Here is a 17276-nt window from a genome sequence, read left to right as displayed (position 1 = left end):
GTCTGCACGGTGCGTATAAATAAACGATATTGCAGCTTTGGGGGCGCTGCAAGCAACAGGATGTATCGGCGCGAAATATTAAATTCCCAATGCATTGACAAGAATGTGGCGGAAGTGACGTCAAAATTTAGGCTTAAAAAGTCGGGCCACTAGCAACGTTGTCGTTGTTGCTAAGAAAACTCGGGCCACTAGCAACGGCTTACGGCGTCATTAGCGTCGTTGTTGCTAGGGGCCCGAGTGTTTCTCGGTGGCAGTGGTCGGGCTTTCGGCACGGTGTGTTCGGCCTTGCGTGTTAAAGTCTACATGCCTGGCGTCGTGACGTTACGCACGCATCTAAGATTGATTTTAAATGCAGCAAATAACCGCTCATTTGATATTTTGTTCGTCAAACTTGGTGTCTTTACGCGGAGCGATCGATGCATTGAAATGAATCTCGCGAAAAGGTGGCACTCCGGAACCGCGCTTCGACACGCGAAGAAGCGTTGATTGTTTTGATAAGCGAAATTTCGCACCTCACCAAACAGTACAGAAACATGAAGCCGCTCTCGGCGATGCTGAGCGGCGTTTCGAAGGCCACACGGCGGGTGTACGGTAGCTCGAGAAGGATGGTGAGCTGAGCTATAAGCGGCGCGCAATGTCGTCTTTCTTCGCCTGGCGTCGGAAAAGGTTCACCGCACCTGTGCGCCGGTTTGTGTTTAGGTGCGTGTTTACGGGGAGGGAGGTGTAGGAGTGTAGCGGCGAGCGGCGCGGTTTTTTTTATACCTTTCTTTTACGAAGCGCTTGCGAGCCGCGCGCGAACCCCGCCCCGTAGCTCGGTGGAGAAAGAAGATAGTGAGGAGAGCCGAGCCAACTTCCGGTTGCAAGGCGGCTTCACAAAAAGTGACGTCAGGGCCTCTCCTTAGTTCTTTCCTTCCTCCATGAATTCTACAGATGGAAACGCTTTCATTTTTTTTTTTTATGTTTCCAACTCAGTTCAGTAAACTTGACTGGTTGCTCATCAGATTTGAATATGGCATGTGGTAAGCACGCTTGGACTTGTTCTTCGACGACATTTATGAGCATGAGTGACAGGACAGCCAGCGCTATAGCGTCGGTCATATGTTCTTCGTTTCTTCCGCTTATATTGCTGCTAAAACGTGTCACAAGTCGGGTAGGCGAAACTTTAACACAGAAACTGTTTACTGCTATATGGTCAGTAGTCAGGATGAAATGATGAGAACTGAATAATAAAAAAAACGCTACGCGTTGAACCAGAGAGCAAACCATTCTGAGTTGGAACTGGAGTTGATAATTCACTCCCGCTAAGTAGCAGTTGAATACTAATGAAAGTATCACGACTCATAAGTACGCAGCATTAAGAAGTAGTGTTACGGGAGAAATGATACAAAAAAAAATAATGCGGCCGGTCTGCACTGTTAAATGGAGAACATTTACACAAAGGTGTATTCATAGATTTGGAGGTGGGTCTTATTTGTTTTATGCATTTCTTGAAGTTGTTTTGTCAAAAAAAAAAGTGTCGTTTCTCATTATTTTATCATAAAAAAAAAGCGTCAGTTGGGATCGGAGTGCCGACTGGAGACTCTTGCGGCCGGATTCTTTTTGAAAAATTGGTTTTTGAGGAAAGGAAATGGTGCAGTATGTCTCGCATCTCGGTTGGTTTATTGGGGTTTAACGTACCAAAGCGACTGAGGCTATGAGAGACGCCGTAGTGAAGGGCTCCGGAAATTTCGACCACCTGGGGTTCTTTAACGTGCACTGACATCGCACAGTACACGGGCCTCTAGAATTTCGCCTTCAAGAAATTCAGCTGCCGCGGCCGGGATCGAACCCGCGTCTTTCAGGTCAGCAGCCGAGCGCCGTAACCACTGGGCCACCGCGGCGGGGTTCTCGCATCTCGGTGGACACCTCACCAGCGCCGAGAAGGAACGAACAGAGGAGGGAGTGAGAGAAGAAAAGAAGAAAGAGGTGCCGCTGTGGACGGTTCCGGAATAATTTCGACCACCTGGGAATCTTTAACGTGAACTGACATCCCACAGCACACGGCCGCCTTTTTCATTTTGCCTCCATCGAAACGCGGCCACCGCGGCCGGGTACGACCGTGGCACTCACTGATGCTGATCGTTCGATCGTTCCATCAAAGCACGGTCGCCTGCTCCCATTTGGTTGTTGCAGGCGCTAATGGCATAGCACACACGAGGATAAACACGAGGCGAACCCCCACGCACAATTTCTAGGCGCAGAAATAACACGAGCAAATGGCAGTTCCAGAGATCACACGCTGCTTAGTCTGCAGCCATGGTAGCTTCGTTGGGGTGGGATGTGGCTCTTTCTTCTGCTGCCTCTGCGGGGATCACTGCTCAGATCCAGGGATGAGGGAGGAGGATGTGGGAGGGGATGGGGAAGTCATGGAACGAATCCATGGCGAGCGCAAGGCACACCACACGAGCGAACGTTGAGGAGGTCAGGATGCCGTCACTAAGTGGGATGCTGTCACTAACAAGGTCTCACTAACTGGGCCTCGACAGAAGACTCAGTGGCCCCGGAGCCGGTCCCACAATGGTGCTACCACAAGCTAAATCGACAAATATAGCCCCCCAACACTATTACACAAGAAGCTGACGCAGGAATAAGCCGTAGCTTGGAGGCTGCTAAGACGAACACATGCCCACACATCCGTCTCTTACACCATTTCGCCCCACATTATACCACAAAACATGCCCGCTATGTGGACAACACCCCGCACTGTATCACACTAAGCTTCCCAAAGCATGCAGGCCGCCCCGAAAATCCGAAACCCATAACCTGAGCAATGGAAGGCCGCGCTGTCCAGCTCAAGCCTCGAGGACCAAAGACAGCTGGCTCAGCGGGCACAGCAAACAGCTCAGGCCATGGAAGCCCTGGATTATGGGCCCCTTCCAGTTCCGGAGGCGCAAAGCTCTTCATTGAATAAAATGTTTACAACCACCAAACGCCACACATATGCGAAATTTACACGCGAGCAAGCCTGCTGTTAAGCTGAGAGAATTTGTCTTCAGTTTCGGTATGCGAAGGAAGGCGCCGTGCACCTCTGCAAATCTGAAAAAAGAAAAAAAAAACACTAAAAACTGCTCATTCGTGCCGTTAAGTATCTATTTATTTATTTTTTCTTATTGATGTGAAACTGGGCCAATTATGCCTGCCAAACAAACGATTTGCGGTCTCGCTTGCCACCACGTAGGTGTCAGCGGCGCGAGTCACAACTCCGTGTACATCTTATCTAACTTTTCCAAGAAACCGCGATGTGCAAAGCCCCAGAGAAAAAAAAAAGTTACAGTGCGGTAACTATGCTTATAACGCGAGATTCAGCGACAGCTGTCAAGGCATTTATATTTGTCGGTGTGTTCAGGCAGAGAATATGAGAGCGACCCCATATATGCATTGTAGAGAGGAGGCAGGAAGATGGGTTTCTTGCAAAGAGGTCAGCAAGGAAGGGCGGAGCCTCTGGATGCTTAGCCAACGTTTCAACAAGAGTACTTGTCTTTTTGTCGAAACGTTGGCTAAGCACCATCCTTGTTCACTTCGTGTTGTCGTATCTGTGTAATTCTAAAGTGCTCTTCTAGTTTAGACCCAATTTAGTTTTTTGATTATACTTCATCTCACAAGTCGTTTGCAGCAATGTGAAAGGTGGAGCTCTCTCGTACAATCAGGAACAAGGAAGACAACAAATAGTCCCTCAAATATTTGAGCAGTGTTGTCGCTATTTTTTTTTTAATTATTGCAGTGATTGGTTTACGGGGGTTTAACGTACCAAAGTGACTCAGGCTATGAGGGACGCCGTAGTGAAGGGCTCCAGAAATTTCGACCACCTGGGGTTCTTTAACGCGCACTGACATACTACAGTACACGGGCCTCTAGAATTTCGCCTCCATCGATATTCGGCCGCCGCGGCCGGGACCGAGCCCGCGTCTTTCGGGTGCGATACCGGCCGCGGCGGTCGAATTTCGATGGAGGCGAAATTCTAGAGACAAGTGTACTTTGCGATGCCAGTGCATGTTAAAGAACCTCAGGTGGTCGAAATTTCCTACGAAGTGTTCATAGAGTTGCCACTTAGCGCGCTGCCGTGCTTTGCAAAGTAAATTTACCGTACGACGGTGCTAAAGCTTTGATTACACCTAGCCCACTCTAAGTGCTCCAATGGAAGCGAGTGAAAAAATAAGAGCGGGCGGTGGAAGCAAGAGTCTCTGTCGTGCGCCAATATCTAGCTCACTCCATATATACCCAAGACTCCATTGAAGGCTGCTGCCGCTCGGGGCCTGATGACCAGGCTCCGCTGACGATCCAACGTAACCTGGTGTCCCAGGCAAGAGAAACAGCCATGGTCATTAGAGTCCTGAAATAAGGACACCACTCGCAACAGAAGACTTCGTCTTTATTTTGTTTTACCAATAAATGTTTCTACTCTACTCAGGATCCTCTGGTCGTCGAGGTTTGAGCTGGACAGCGCCTCCTCTCACTGCTGAGCGTTAGGTTGGTTGGTAATAACTTTATTAGGGGAGGGTGGGTGAAGGGGGAGGGGTGTTGAACAGGACGGCGGCGGGCCCTCGGGCCGCTCTAGATGATCGGGCACTGTTGGGCCGCGGCGACCTTCAAGGCCCAGCCCACGATGCGAAGCTGCAGCTCCGCCTGTGAGCTGCGCATGGTAGCCTCCCATCGCTCCTGTGATTCAATCCCTTGGAAAGGAGGTTTCGGTTTGTTTGGGCAAGCTCCTAAGTGCGAGGGACCGCGTCCTCACCTATCACGACATCAGTACGCATTATAAAAACTCCAGCCAAATCTACCCACCTTCTCGCCCTTCCCTGACCAAAAGCGAGCAGGTGGTATGGCGACGATTACAAACCGCCACTATGCCATCCCCTTTCCTACTCTCCCTCTTACAGAGAGGACAAATCTCCAACCTGTAACTTATGTCCAAGCACAAGAGTGCATTTCAAACACACCTATCAGACTTGCTGAGCGTTAGTTGTGGCATTTCCAGTGGTATGTGTCCTGGTGTATCGTTGGATGTATATTGTGCATTGAAATAAGGTGCGGGTAGGTCTGACTGCGACTTCTTCCTCCGTCAACGACTTCTGGTTGTATATGTTTCCTTCTCACTAATTTGTAATATTGTAATAGATAGCAGTATGTGAGCAGCCCCCGACTTTCATTTGAGTGCCCGTCTGGCAGTGCATGGCCTGCCAATCCTCGGGCGGCGGAGTGTGCTCCATTGTTCCCTCGGAGGGTATAGTGGCCAGGGGTCCATTTTGGAGTATATTTATTGATTTACTTAAGATTCTCCCTTTTATGCAATTATCTATGCACCGATTGCGAATCTGTTATGATTATTATAGTTTCTGGTCGGTACTTTTTGCCGTAATGACACAGCTACTGCGATTTCCTCCGCTTCGTATCCGAGTTAATTTCTCGAATTGGGGCACTTGTTCTGGTGTTTGGCCCCGCCGCGGTGGCTCAGTGGTTACGGCGCTCGGCTGCTGACCCAAAAGACGCGGGTTCGATCCCGGCCGCGGCAGCAGAATTTCTTGAAAGCGAAATTCTAGAGGCCCGTGTGCTGTGCGATGTCAGTGCACGTTAAAGATCCCCAAGTGGTCGAAATTTCCGGAGCCCTCCACTACGGCGTCTCTCATAGCCTCAGTTGCTTTGGGACGTTAAACCCCTATAAACCATAAACCTGTTCTGGTGTTTAGCTCGCTGTATGCGATTGCAATTGTCATCACATTTCTCCCGCCATATTCTGCTGCTTCTGCATCCCGGTGCAAGAATATATTTAGGTGCTGACGCTGACCGCCCGTGACGGCGGAGAGCGCGCACAGATGTTCGCATTCTAGAACATGCGCCGACCACAGCGGCGCCGGGGCGCGCGGGTCGTGGTCTAACTAATGTCCCTTGACCTTAGGGCTAACTAAACAGACAATAAATTTTATTAGCCAAGTGGGAGCGGCGGAGCCCCTCAACGCAGGTCAACCTCGACAGAAGGCCAAGAGCTTATACCCCTCGGCGACCCAGTCAGCCCGTTGGACGAGCCGAGCCTGAAGGCTCTGCTCCGAGGGCAACTATAGAGTGTAGAACGGCGGACTTAGCCCGGCTTTCGGTGGCGTTTCAAGGTGTGTTTTGTGCTGCCCATGGTGCTGCCAGAGCGCATATTAAGGTGTGAATGCTAGGTTCTCTGCTTCTGTACGTTGTTGTGGGCACTGTGCACGAACAAGGTTTGCTAGAAGTAGCCTTTTCTGTCGCGGATACTAGCCCCAAAGTGCTTCCAGTATCAATGGCGCGGCGTTTGAAAATATTTGTCATATATGGGTTAGCGCTGGTGCAGACTACGCGTGTCACACTGGTTTTCATAAGGCAGCGCGGCACGCGAACCATTCGGCGCAGTGTTTAAGGCGCCGGTGCAGGTGAAGCGCCGGCTTTCGATGCTTCTTTTCTTCTCGTGGTTATTGCTCACTCGAAAAACGCGCCCGCCCGAATTCTTCAAACAGGAAGTGCTCTGGGGCTAAATCGGTTGCCAGAACAAAAAAATGTTCGACAAAACCGTATGTAGCCGCGGTGATCGTTGCGCAAGCTCACGGACGGTCGACGCAGATTGTGTGCTGCTGCGGCACACCGCGAAGTCAGGCCGGAGCCGACTCGACGCGATTATTGGTAGGCGATGCTTTGTGCTCAACTGCAGATCGGGCTACCAGAATTCCCGGATCGAGTGCCGCTTTTCAAAGCTCAGTGGGCCCCGCCGCAGTGGCTCAGTGGTTATGGCATTCGGCTGCTGTCCCGAAAGACGCGGGTTCGCTTCCGGCCGCGGCGGTTGAATTTCTTTGGAGGCAAAGTTCTAGAGGTCCGTGTACTGTGCGATGTCAGTGTACGTTAAAGAACCCCAGGTGGTCGAAATTACCGGAGCCCTTCACTACGGCGTCCCTCATGATCATAGCCTCTGGCCTAGGACTTCGGCGCCGGGCAATCCTAAAAGCAGACACGATAATGCCGCGAATTTTTGTATAGTGCTTGTTTGTTCATTCTTCAAAGCTGCCGGCACGTCGCTTTGTTTGTGATGCAAGACGCGATTTATCTCGATTGATCGCATCCAGGCGGAGCCGAGTCTACGTTGTTCCAGAATGTTCTAGTAACTTTCTAAGCTTTATCTCGAAAGTTCGCTATCAGCTTTAAAAAGAGCATGGCCGAGAGCAGCGAGCATTCTGTTCGACGACCGCCGAGCACGCTTGTTGCTACGCCGCCGTCGACTCGGTCAGTTTTGCGGGCGCAAGTCAGCCCAAATAAGAGTTTTGTTTAGAAGCCATTTTCGCTGTCTTCCTGCTCTCCGGACTGCAGTCACCACTACGTGACAATGTAGCATCCGAGCGACAGCGCTAGCCTGCGCGAAGCACTTTTCTGAGCATATGATATCCATATCGCACTACACCGAGTTCAATGACAAGGTCCTTTTGAATGCACCTATGAAACCGGTACTATCGGCGAACTCTAAACACAAGCCTCATTTACAGCTGCGTAAGTATTTCATCTCTTCGCGGGCACATCGGTCTTTCCTCGAGATAGCCAACCGCTCATCATCGTCGGTGTCGGCGTAAAATAAGCTTGGCGGGAGGAACATCAGGGGCAGTTTCGCAAATCACTTTCCTGTCGCGTAGCTAAAAGTGCACTGCACCAGCCACTAAGACGTCACAAATGCACTCTCGGTTTCTTTTCGGTTCCGGCGATCGCACGCAGCGTGCAGAAGTTCTGCTGCAGAGGGCAGGTCTGATTCCCGGCTTCGGGGGCAGTATCTGCGATGCAGGCGAAATGCGGAAACGCCGTTGAGATTTCTGTGCATATCAAAGAACCCAGGCCGCCGAAGTTAACCACATTCTTTGCGCGACGGGCCCATCTCGTCACAGCGTCCGCTCATTACACTGCTCAATGTTTGAATGTACTCGTAGGCTGTTTGGCGCAAATGTGGCCGCATGCACGTTGATGCCGACCGTTTATCTTCAAGAGGCAGTATAGTTATGTTCTCAGCAGTCCTGCGGAAGAACAAAGAAACCTTGCAATGTATTTCGATTACGAGCTCCGGAGGGTCACATGACCGCGTCCTCGCTGCTATTTCGCCCATTCATGCAGTTCCAGCAAGCAGAACACGAAGTAGCGTAAAATAACTCGGTGTCGACGGCAGTTTCAATCCTTCTGTGCCTTGCCGCTCTTAAACAAGCACACTTGCACACCGCGGCACCGAAGGATCTTGCAACATGGGCAGAGAGAGAGAAAAAACTTTATTTCTTCAATCAAATTCCAGGAGGTTTTAACCTCTAAGGTTAGGAGTCGGCCAGGATCCCTTGGGACCCGGCGGTGGTGGTGGTGGTGAAAAACTTTAATATGCAATGAGAGTTTGAGGGTCAAAAAATCCTGCTACATGGTTTTTTGACCCTCAAACTCTCTTTGCATATTAAAGTTTTTCACCACCACCACCGCCGGGTCCCAAGGGATCCTGCGGCGGCTATCTGGGCTTGATTGACGACTTCTTTTTGCTTTTCTGGGTCCGAGCTGAGCATCAGAGCCTCCCATGTATCTTCATTTCTAATGGTCCCTGGATTGTTTTCTAAGTGTGCGCATGTCCATATCACGTGGATCAAGTTTGTCCCTTGCAAAGTTTGCATTTACCGTCGTATTGCACCGGGCACCATTTGCTTAATACGTGCCAAATTCTCCTATCTGGGCCCTCGCGCGCTAGGATTTAGCAGAAATGAAAGGGGCAAACGAACTGACTCGAGGTCTCACTTTCCAAGCTGGCTCCCATCCCCCCTCACACGCACACAATTTGGACAAATACCGGCTGATAGGATACAGGGATATAGTTCAGCACTATAGACTAAACCGGAAGCTGATCGCAAACTCAGCAAAAAAGGAGGAAGCAATTTGGAGGCGGTTACAGACGGGCACACACCCGAATCCGCAACATGATCAGTACGGCCGACGCAGTGCGACGACTTGCCAAGCCTACATCGCGTGGCGCCAACTGTCCTTGATCAAAAGCACGACAGCTTTTTAAGGCGAAAGCCTTTAATGCCTCATACTGTCGTTAGCAGACGCGTCGGCAGCCGTGTCGACAGACGCGTCGGCAGGAGTATCGACAGACGCGTCGGCAGATTCGTCCGCCTTTTGGCGTCACTGCTTAAAAAGGCTCAAGGTTCCAGCATGAATAAAGGCGCATCTAGTGAATGCATGGGCTTCATAAATAAAATAAAAGGAGTAAAGTCAAGAAAATAAAAATAAAAAATAAAAATAAGAAAATAAACAGATAAAAACAAAATAAAAATAAGATGTGAAAATAAAAATGAAAAACTATAAAATTAAGAAAAGGAGCAAAAAAAATTAAAAATAAAATATGAAAAATAAAAAATGTAAATAAAAACAAACAGTGGCCAGGAAACACTTTCGCCTTGCAGCACTTTAGAGAGCCAAAGTGCCCCCTGAATTTTTATACGTATTTGGTCCTGGCTTTCCTTCCGACTTCTTGGTGTTCCTAGTGCACATTTCTACGTATTGGGTCTACCTTCCTGCTTGTTTTTCTAGTAGCACGTCTTGTTTCTGGTAGCTATTTCCGGTTGTATGCTTATCTATGCCGGCATGCTCCTTCCTGTGCGTGTTTACGACTTGGCTGATTTGGTGTGCTTCCGATTTCCTCCAGGCTATCCTGAATGCCTAAGGCCTCTAATTTATGTTTGCCATGATGGGTGGTAGCACTAGCGCGTTTGTAAGCTTTTCCGATCAGTGTATTGATGACTGTGAGGGCTCCATAATAATTCCGACCACAGTTTGCCTTCAGCAAAATACGGTCGCCGCTGCCTTCCGGGAAGGCGGCATTCTTCACAAGTTTTTGCTGCTTTATTTGCAGGGGCTTCAGTAAGAGGATAAAGCCCTCAATCTTTACGATAGGGGAGGCCGTAGCGCTCGACGGCGGCAGTATTTCGCCGCGCCAGAACACGCGAGCACTTGCGCGGCCGGCTTCCGGAGACAGGCAACCAGTTCGAAATTTCGAGGGGAAAAAGGGGCCACGGGAAAGGCGAAAAGCTTGCTCCTGTCCGGCTAGCGTTGGGCTGAAACCGCGCATTCTACTGCAGAGGTGCTGTACTGCTCCCCGCTGCGTGCAGAATAAATTATTCGAACGGCATGTTTCTCGAAACTATAAATTTACTGCAAGAAAACTGTTGGTATTAAAGGGCCCCTGAAAAGGGTGTTCGAGGTTGGCTATAATAAGCTTTTTAAAAATTCACGCTTCCGCGCCGACCTGCAGTGCCGAGCTTTCGACCGAATCTGCGCGCAACGTGTCATGCCGCGCTCTTTACATCATCAGCGAAGGGTTGCCATTGGTTCGCAGTGACGTCTCTTTCTGACGTCACGCAGCTCCCATGGCCGTAAGCTCCACCCCCTCCTTCCGCGCGCGTCGGCAGCCGGCAGAGGCGCCGACACGTCAGCGTGCAAAAAGTGACGAGAGGAGAAAGGCGCGAAGACGCGTAAATTCAAATTTTGACGGGAGATAACTAAGGTTCCACAAAACGCATTAACGAAATTCTTGCTGGAGGGTATTTGTCAAACGGCGTCTTTTAACATCCTAGGCATACCGCAACTTAATTGGAAGTCCCTTTAAGCGCGTGCGGAAATTAGCAAAACTTTTCTGAGCTCCTCTCGCGAAAGTCGCACGAAAGTCACAATTTCTGCCAAACCCGCGGTGGATGACCGCCAGAACCGCTATTTCTTTCTCATCGATTTCAGAAACTGCCTCCAATTATAGAGAGGCTACACTAGAGGTCGAGGCGCGTAACCTGCCCCCCCCCCCCCCCCTCCATCGACTTTCTACAATAAACTACCTCGTACGACCGGCTTTGCGCATTCCAGCTCTGGTAACAGATTGTGCTAGCCGCACATGAACCGATCTCGGCCACGCAAGTACAGGTAGCCCCAATAAAAAAAGATGCTCAGGGTTATCATCTGCCTAGGAGAAAACAGAAGATGAAAAAGCGCCATCGGGTAATTATTAGTTTATTGCGGATAATATGTGCTCTTTTCGTAATAGAGGTTCCTGTACCTTTAGGACGGAGGAAGGGGGACGCCCAGACGTAAAACTTGCCAAAAACGCGTACGTAGCGGATATGGCCCAAGCTGTGTGTTTAACAGGCACTAAATTTATTTGCCACAAAAAACATGGCGTTTGATATTAACGGAACAGGTGGGACTTTGCTGCGAATTCAGGGCAATGTACATTTGAGTCTGGAGAGAGTGGGAGCTAAAACATGCTAGGCCAAAATGCCAGCAAAAAATGCGTCCAAAACAATCTCTTCAAATGAGTACGCACACTAATGCAATGTGTCAAAATATGTTAATACCGCGCAGCATCCAAGCTGCAAAAGGATGCCTACTTGCAGGGCCGTCACCTCAAGCAACCGTCGAGTAAGTCACCCGTAATTCTAGACGAGTGCCTTTGGCTACTGAACGACATACCAAAATATCCAAAAAGACTGAATAAGACCCCCAATTTCCTGCGATGGAAAATTTTAAACTCAGCGTAGTGAGAACAAAGAACTTGCAATATTCCGTGGCAAGCCTTTCGCCTGCTTCATATGCAAGCGAAAACACTAGCGAATCCTGCCACCGCAGCGGCTTCAGCGGCTGGAGTGGCGAGGTTCAGGAAAGTTTTAACTTCTGCGCGGCAGCAGGGGCGACAGCACAGCTTCTGAACCAATGACGGCCCGACGTTGCCACGTGACCAGCAGATGACTGTCTTTCCTTGCTGCACGTGGTACCGACAAGATGTCAAGCGATCACTGACTGTTAATCAGTGTATTCTCGAAACAGTCACTACTGCGGAACAAATAATGCTCATGTATTACGCATTTTGGCGTTTGCAGACTACCAAAACCGGTTGCAAGCCAAGGAGGTTATAACCTCCTTGAAAACAACATTGGTTTTCGCAGCGGCGGAAAACGCACAGCGGCGGTGCATGTGAAACGAAAGCTCGCGAAACGCTTCGCAGCGCTGCGCCGCTGTTCGCTCAATTCGCCGAATCGCTTGCATGTGCAACACCGTGGGCGACCGCAGTGCTGCCACTTTTGGCTCGTTGCTTCGCATTTTGTACTGCACAGCTGTGCGCCCGTTCAATTTTCTCGTTTACTATAGTAAACAAAAATATACCCAAAAGGGAGTATAAATGGCGGCGGCCACCCTTTTTACTCCATTTGTGAAAACATTTACTTCATGAGTAGGGAGTAAAAACGTGGACTGTCCTCCATTTTACTCCCGTGAGGGAATAATGGAGTAAAATGAGGATTTACCTGCTTTTACTCCAGTCTAGAAAGGGCGGTGAGTGAAGACCGCTTGGTTACCATCGTCGCTGGATCTCTGCTCCTTCACGGGCGCCTGCCGCGGTACAAGATATCAACTTGTCGCTGTTTTCCGCTACAGTACGTTACATAATTGAATTGCTCCTGTGAAGCCTCCAGTGCTCTAACCATACCCGACTTTCCTTTGTGTCGCCACCCCGTTACAGCCCCCGCTTAGGCCTAATTCTCACAGGCTTTTTTCAGTGTGGTTCTCGCAGTGTGTTGCATGAACAAAAAACTTTGAAAGAACATAGTGTGAACGCTGAGCTCTTGATTAAGCTCATGAGGCTACATTTTTCCTCAGTAATTATGAAAAGCCAAGCCTTAATGAAGTGAATATGAAAGCAAATACTGCCATTCCAAGCTACCGTCAGGGGTGTTTTCAACTTTTCTGCTCTGGTTTTTAGTCAGGTATAGCGTGGTGCATGATTATGAAAACTACCCAGCGATTCCTTCTCAGTTTTGAACTACTGATTATAATTGTTACATTCCTTTATCTACAAACATGGCCAACCAAAGAAGCTCGTACAGCAAAAGAAGACAAGCAGACGACTCTCACCGCCTACGCCGCCGCTGGGCTTGCAGACGGTAAAAAGAATGCGTGACGCGGAGTTACGTTAGGGCAGCGCAGTTTCCCAAGTTTGGTTGCCGGCGGCCCGCAGAGTTACTGCCCGCTTCCGCCGCTGTAAGAATGAGCCTGAATGAGGATAAATATGACGCCATTTTTGGGCTCCATTTCTGTGAGTAGTAAAAAATGTACTCCTTTATACTCCAAAAGAACTCCCTTATATAAGGGAGTAAACACCATACACATGGAGTAAAAAACCTCCTTTTGGGTGTGCGTTAGAGGACAAGCCATTTACTCCCTTTAGGGTGTTTTCTTGCTAACAGTGTACTACTCCTGGGTCCTTTACACTCTCGCCAGTTCGCAGCGCGCTTCGCCTCAATGGCCCAAGGTCGCAGAGACGAGGGCTATCTCGCAGCTCACAAGCCTGGCGGATGAGCTCGCCATCAGTATTCAAAGAGGTAAAAAACACTATATTCGTAGCTTGGTTGCAAATATCACGTGAGTTGATTTCCGAGGCAGACGTTTTCAGGACAGAATCTGCGTTATATTCGTGTAAACACGGCAGTGCTGCTTTCGACAGGGGTCAATATCGTCAGTCTTCCCATACAAGCATGGCAGCGCGTTGCTGCAAGAGCTGCAGTGCTTCGCGCTCTATCTTAAGCGGGTGGGAGAGAAGGAGTCACGGCAGTGGCAGAACTTTGTTCGTTACCAGATTCTACATTTCAGACTATTAATATAAATCATTCATAGCGGCGTCAACACTATCATACAATGAGGGCAATGTGTCTAACACGAAATTCCGCAGAAAATGCCAAAATTCGCGCCTTTTCGGGGAATCGCGGAAAACTAGGCGCATTAGTTCTGAATATCCAAAAACGTCCTAGGGATAATTTATAGTTACTTCCGATACCAGAGGCATCCTAGTATAGCCTTTGTCCAATAAGCTCATGAATCCATTTCAGTTTTAAAGCGAATATTTACTTCATGAAAGCCGCCCTGCTAGCACAATGCCAAGGAGGGAATGTTGCGATTTACATGCACTAAACCCCTACACCCAAGTTGAATGCCCTTAATTTTAGCATCCGACAGCCAGAATATAAACACAAAGGCTGCTTGACGAACAAGTGTCTTGTGCTGGAAACTGGATGCCGATTACGGACAGCAACGCGAGCAGCGCGTAAATGGCACCCCTTCTTGGAATGCTGAGGAACAGAAAAAATCTTTGCATGGCAGCATCCAGCGCTGCCAACTTCAGAAGTACTTACTTCGTCTCCCCTTTAGTCAACTGGCAATAAGCACTGCATATCCAGGAATAAATTACAAACCCAGCATTTAAGTGTCTAAGCTCCATATAAGAACACCTATGCTCAGCTCCGGAAAAAATAAAAGGGGGGGGGGGGGGGCAAATGGGGTAGGCTAAATAAAACAAAAATGGCGTGGCTAGATTTGGGCAGAACAATTTAAAAGGTTCTGGGAAGTGACTCGCCATCCCCCAAAGGTGGCACAATCATCGGTGCATGCGAGTGGGAGCGAGAGCAAAATAAGCATATCCTAGAACAATGTGATTTCTCCTTGCTAGTACCAAAGTTCATGGAATACAGCATACATAGCACGAATTGAAAAAAAAAATTATAATGAACATGCAGCAGCCTTATGTGAATCGACAAAAGAGGGGACTCAGTATACGACTCTAAACGCGGCACACAAGAAGCTGGCTTCTTTTCTGTTCCAAGAAAATTACAAAGTGGCAGCTTAGAATCATGTTTATGAACCTGAACTATGGCAATTCAGGGCACTTTAAGGGGGGGGGGGGGAGCCTGGTCTTGGAAAAAAAAATTTAATTCAGCCACAGTTGTGGTCTTCAGGGAAGATGCATCTTCGTGTGCAGATTCTAAATATGAGATTTAATTTCATGTACAAAAATTCCCCGAGTTTTTAAGTTAGCTATATAGTGTTTTATGGTGCAAAAGCAACAAAGGCTATGATGCGCCGAACACAGGGTTAGAATGTAATGCGTTAAAGGAGATACCTATAGTTTGTTTAAAATACTGGTTTCTTTCAAAAACTTTATAATAGTTGAAAAATCAGTAAGTGCTTGAACACCTAAAGGCAACAATACTTTTTTCTAAGTTGTTCAAGTTCTGTACATGAACTTAAAATGTGGTTTACTGAGAGTTCATCGCCACACCATTCGCAGAGGTTTGTTTTGTTTTGTAAGCAGGAAGTTTTAAGGTGTGTCCAATTTGGAACAGGCATAAAATAACTTCGGTGGTAAAACGTTTGTGCTGTCTACATGATTGCCATTCTCTTAAAACGGGCTTTACATAATGTTTGTTGTTTACCTGCTATAACAATGCAGCTGCCACTTATTTCAGAGTTCACTGTAAATTTCAAGCAGTCTCTGTGCGGTATGTTCACTTGTTTTAGTTGGCCATTCCGGGCTTGTGCAGTGTATGCATGTGCTTTCTCATTACAATTCCAACATGGCTACGGAGCCAGCAGAATCCAATGTTATCTTTTTGTTTTGTGATTTTAACTGTTATGATGTTTCCTATTATGGATTGAGCAGCATTTCTGGAGTGCAGTGCTTTGAGCATACTCAGGGAATCTGTGTAAATGATGCTATTTTTGATGTTCTTACCATTTGCTCGACAAAGATGGCGTAATTCGCTGCATTAAAAACTGATGCACACTGTGGCAGTGGTATCATTTTTTCCCTTGAATTACTGCACTTCTAGCATGACTGCTTTTGAGCCATCAGTGTAAAATTCAGTGTAGGTGTCATATTTTTCTAGTAGTGCAAAGAATTCTTGTATGTGCTCATGTGGCGTTTTCTTTTTGTGTAAATTTGTTAAATTGCATCTGCGCAATATTCGGCAGAGCATCTAGTAGTGCTAACTCTTCGCATTTTTCAAAACGCAGTATTAGTGGCCAGATAAAATGTGGTTTTTTGTTAAATAATCTTTTGGATGGGCACTTAGTGACAATGGGATAGCAGAGATGTTTTGGAAGAGAACGGAACTTTAAATGTATGTGTATGTAAGTGCCTCTCTTCGATCCTCTAGTGCAGGCTCACCAGCTTCAACATAATGACAGGTTACCAGGGATGTTCTATACGCTCCAGTTGACAAGCGCAGACCAAGATTATGAACAGGATCCAATCATTTCAAGTAGGATGCTCTTGCTGAACCATATACAATGCACCCGTAATCGAGCTTAGAGGCACCAGAGAGAGAGATATTTGTAAAAGGCACGCTCTGTCGGACCCCCACCGGTTTTGCGAGAGCACTTTTAAGGTATTGAGGACTGGAGAAGCTTTAAGGTTGTTAATATGCGGTAGAAATCACTTTTTTGTCAAAAGTGATGCCTAAAAATTTGTGTTTAATTGGTAGTGTGGTTTGATCCAGGTATAGATTGGAATTAACCTGCATGCCTCGTCGCAATGAGAAAACAGCTACTGTTTTGTGAGAAAACTTGAATCCATTTCTCTCTGCCCAAGCAGCCAATTTTAGATTTGTATTTGTCTCTCACAGGTAGATATGCTGGAGGAAGTGCATGCTACCTGTAGGTGATCTACATAAACCAAATACATTATGGACTTTGGTATTACCATAGCTAAAGAATTCATTTTTACTCTGAAGAGTGTTGTGCTTAGAATTCACCCCTGGGGCATGCCGTTCTCTTGTGTGAAAGACAAAGAGTTGCTCCTGGGTGGACTCTGAATGTGCGGTTGGTCAGGAAGTCGTTCAAGCAGTTCAGCATCCTGCCGCGGATACCTAGCTCTGCTAGGTCACGGAGGATGCCAAACTTCCACGTGGTATCATAGGCCTCCTTTTCAGAAAATTTCAAAATTCGAATTCGAAATTCAGAAAATTTGCGGCAGAGGTTTGCTGAAATGTATGTTATCCGTTCTCCTGACACAAAGGAATGCAATAAGAATAAAACTGTCTTCCTGACAATCATAAAATCTGAGTTACAGGGTTTTAAAGTTGCCAGTCCAAAAATGCGAAGTTTGTAATCCATGAAGTGACAGCTTCAATACCCTATAACTCAAGTTCTATGACAGGCGGGATGATAATTTTACCCTTATTGCATTCCTTGATGTCAAGAGAACCAAACAGCATGCATTACGACAACAGCATGCTCTACGACAAACTTTCTTGAAAGCTTTTCACAAAAAAGTTGCACAAGAACAGAAGTGCCCATGGAATTGTTTTACATGGAATTCAATGGCATATTTATAATCTCTACGCAAAAACACATGTTGCCCGAGGACTTCATATTGTGAATACATTAATAATATTTTTTTTTCA

The sequence above is a fragment of the Amblyomma mixtum genome, chromosome 3 (assembly GCF_055824585.1).
Source record: "Amblyomma mixtum isolate Tamu chromosome 3, ASM5582458v1, whole genome shotgun sequence".
In the NCBI taxonomy this organism is placed as follows: Eukaryota; Metazoa; Arthropoda; class Arachnida; order Ixodida; family Ixodidae; genus Amblyomma; species Amblyomma mixtum.
Note: the sequence above shows the minus strand (reverse complement) of the source record.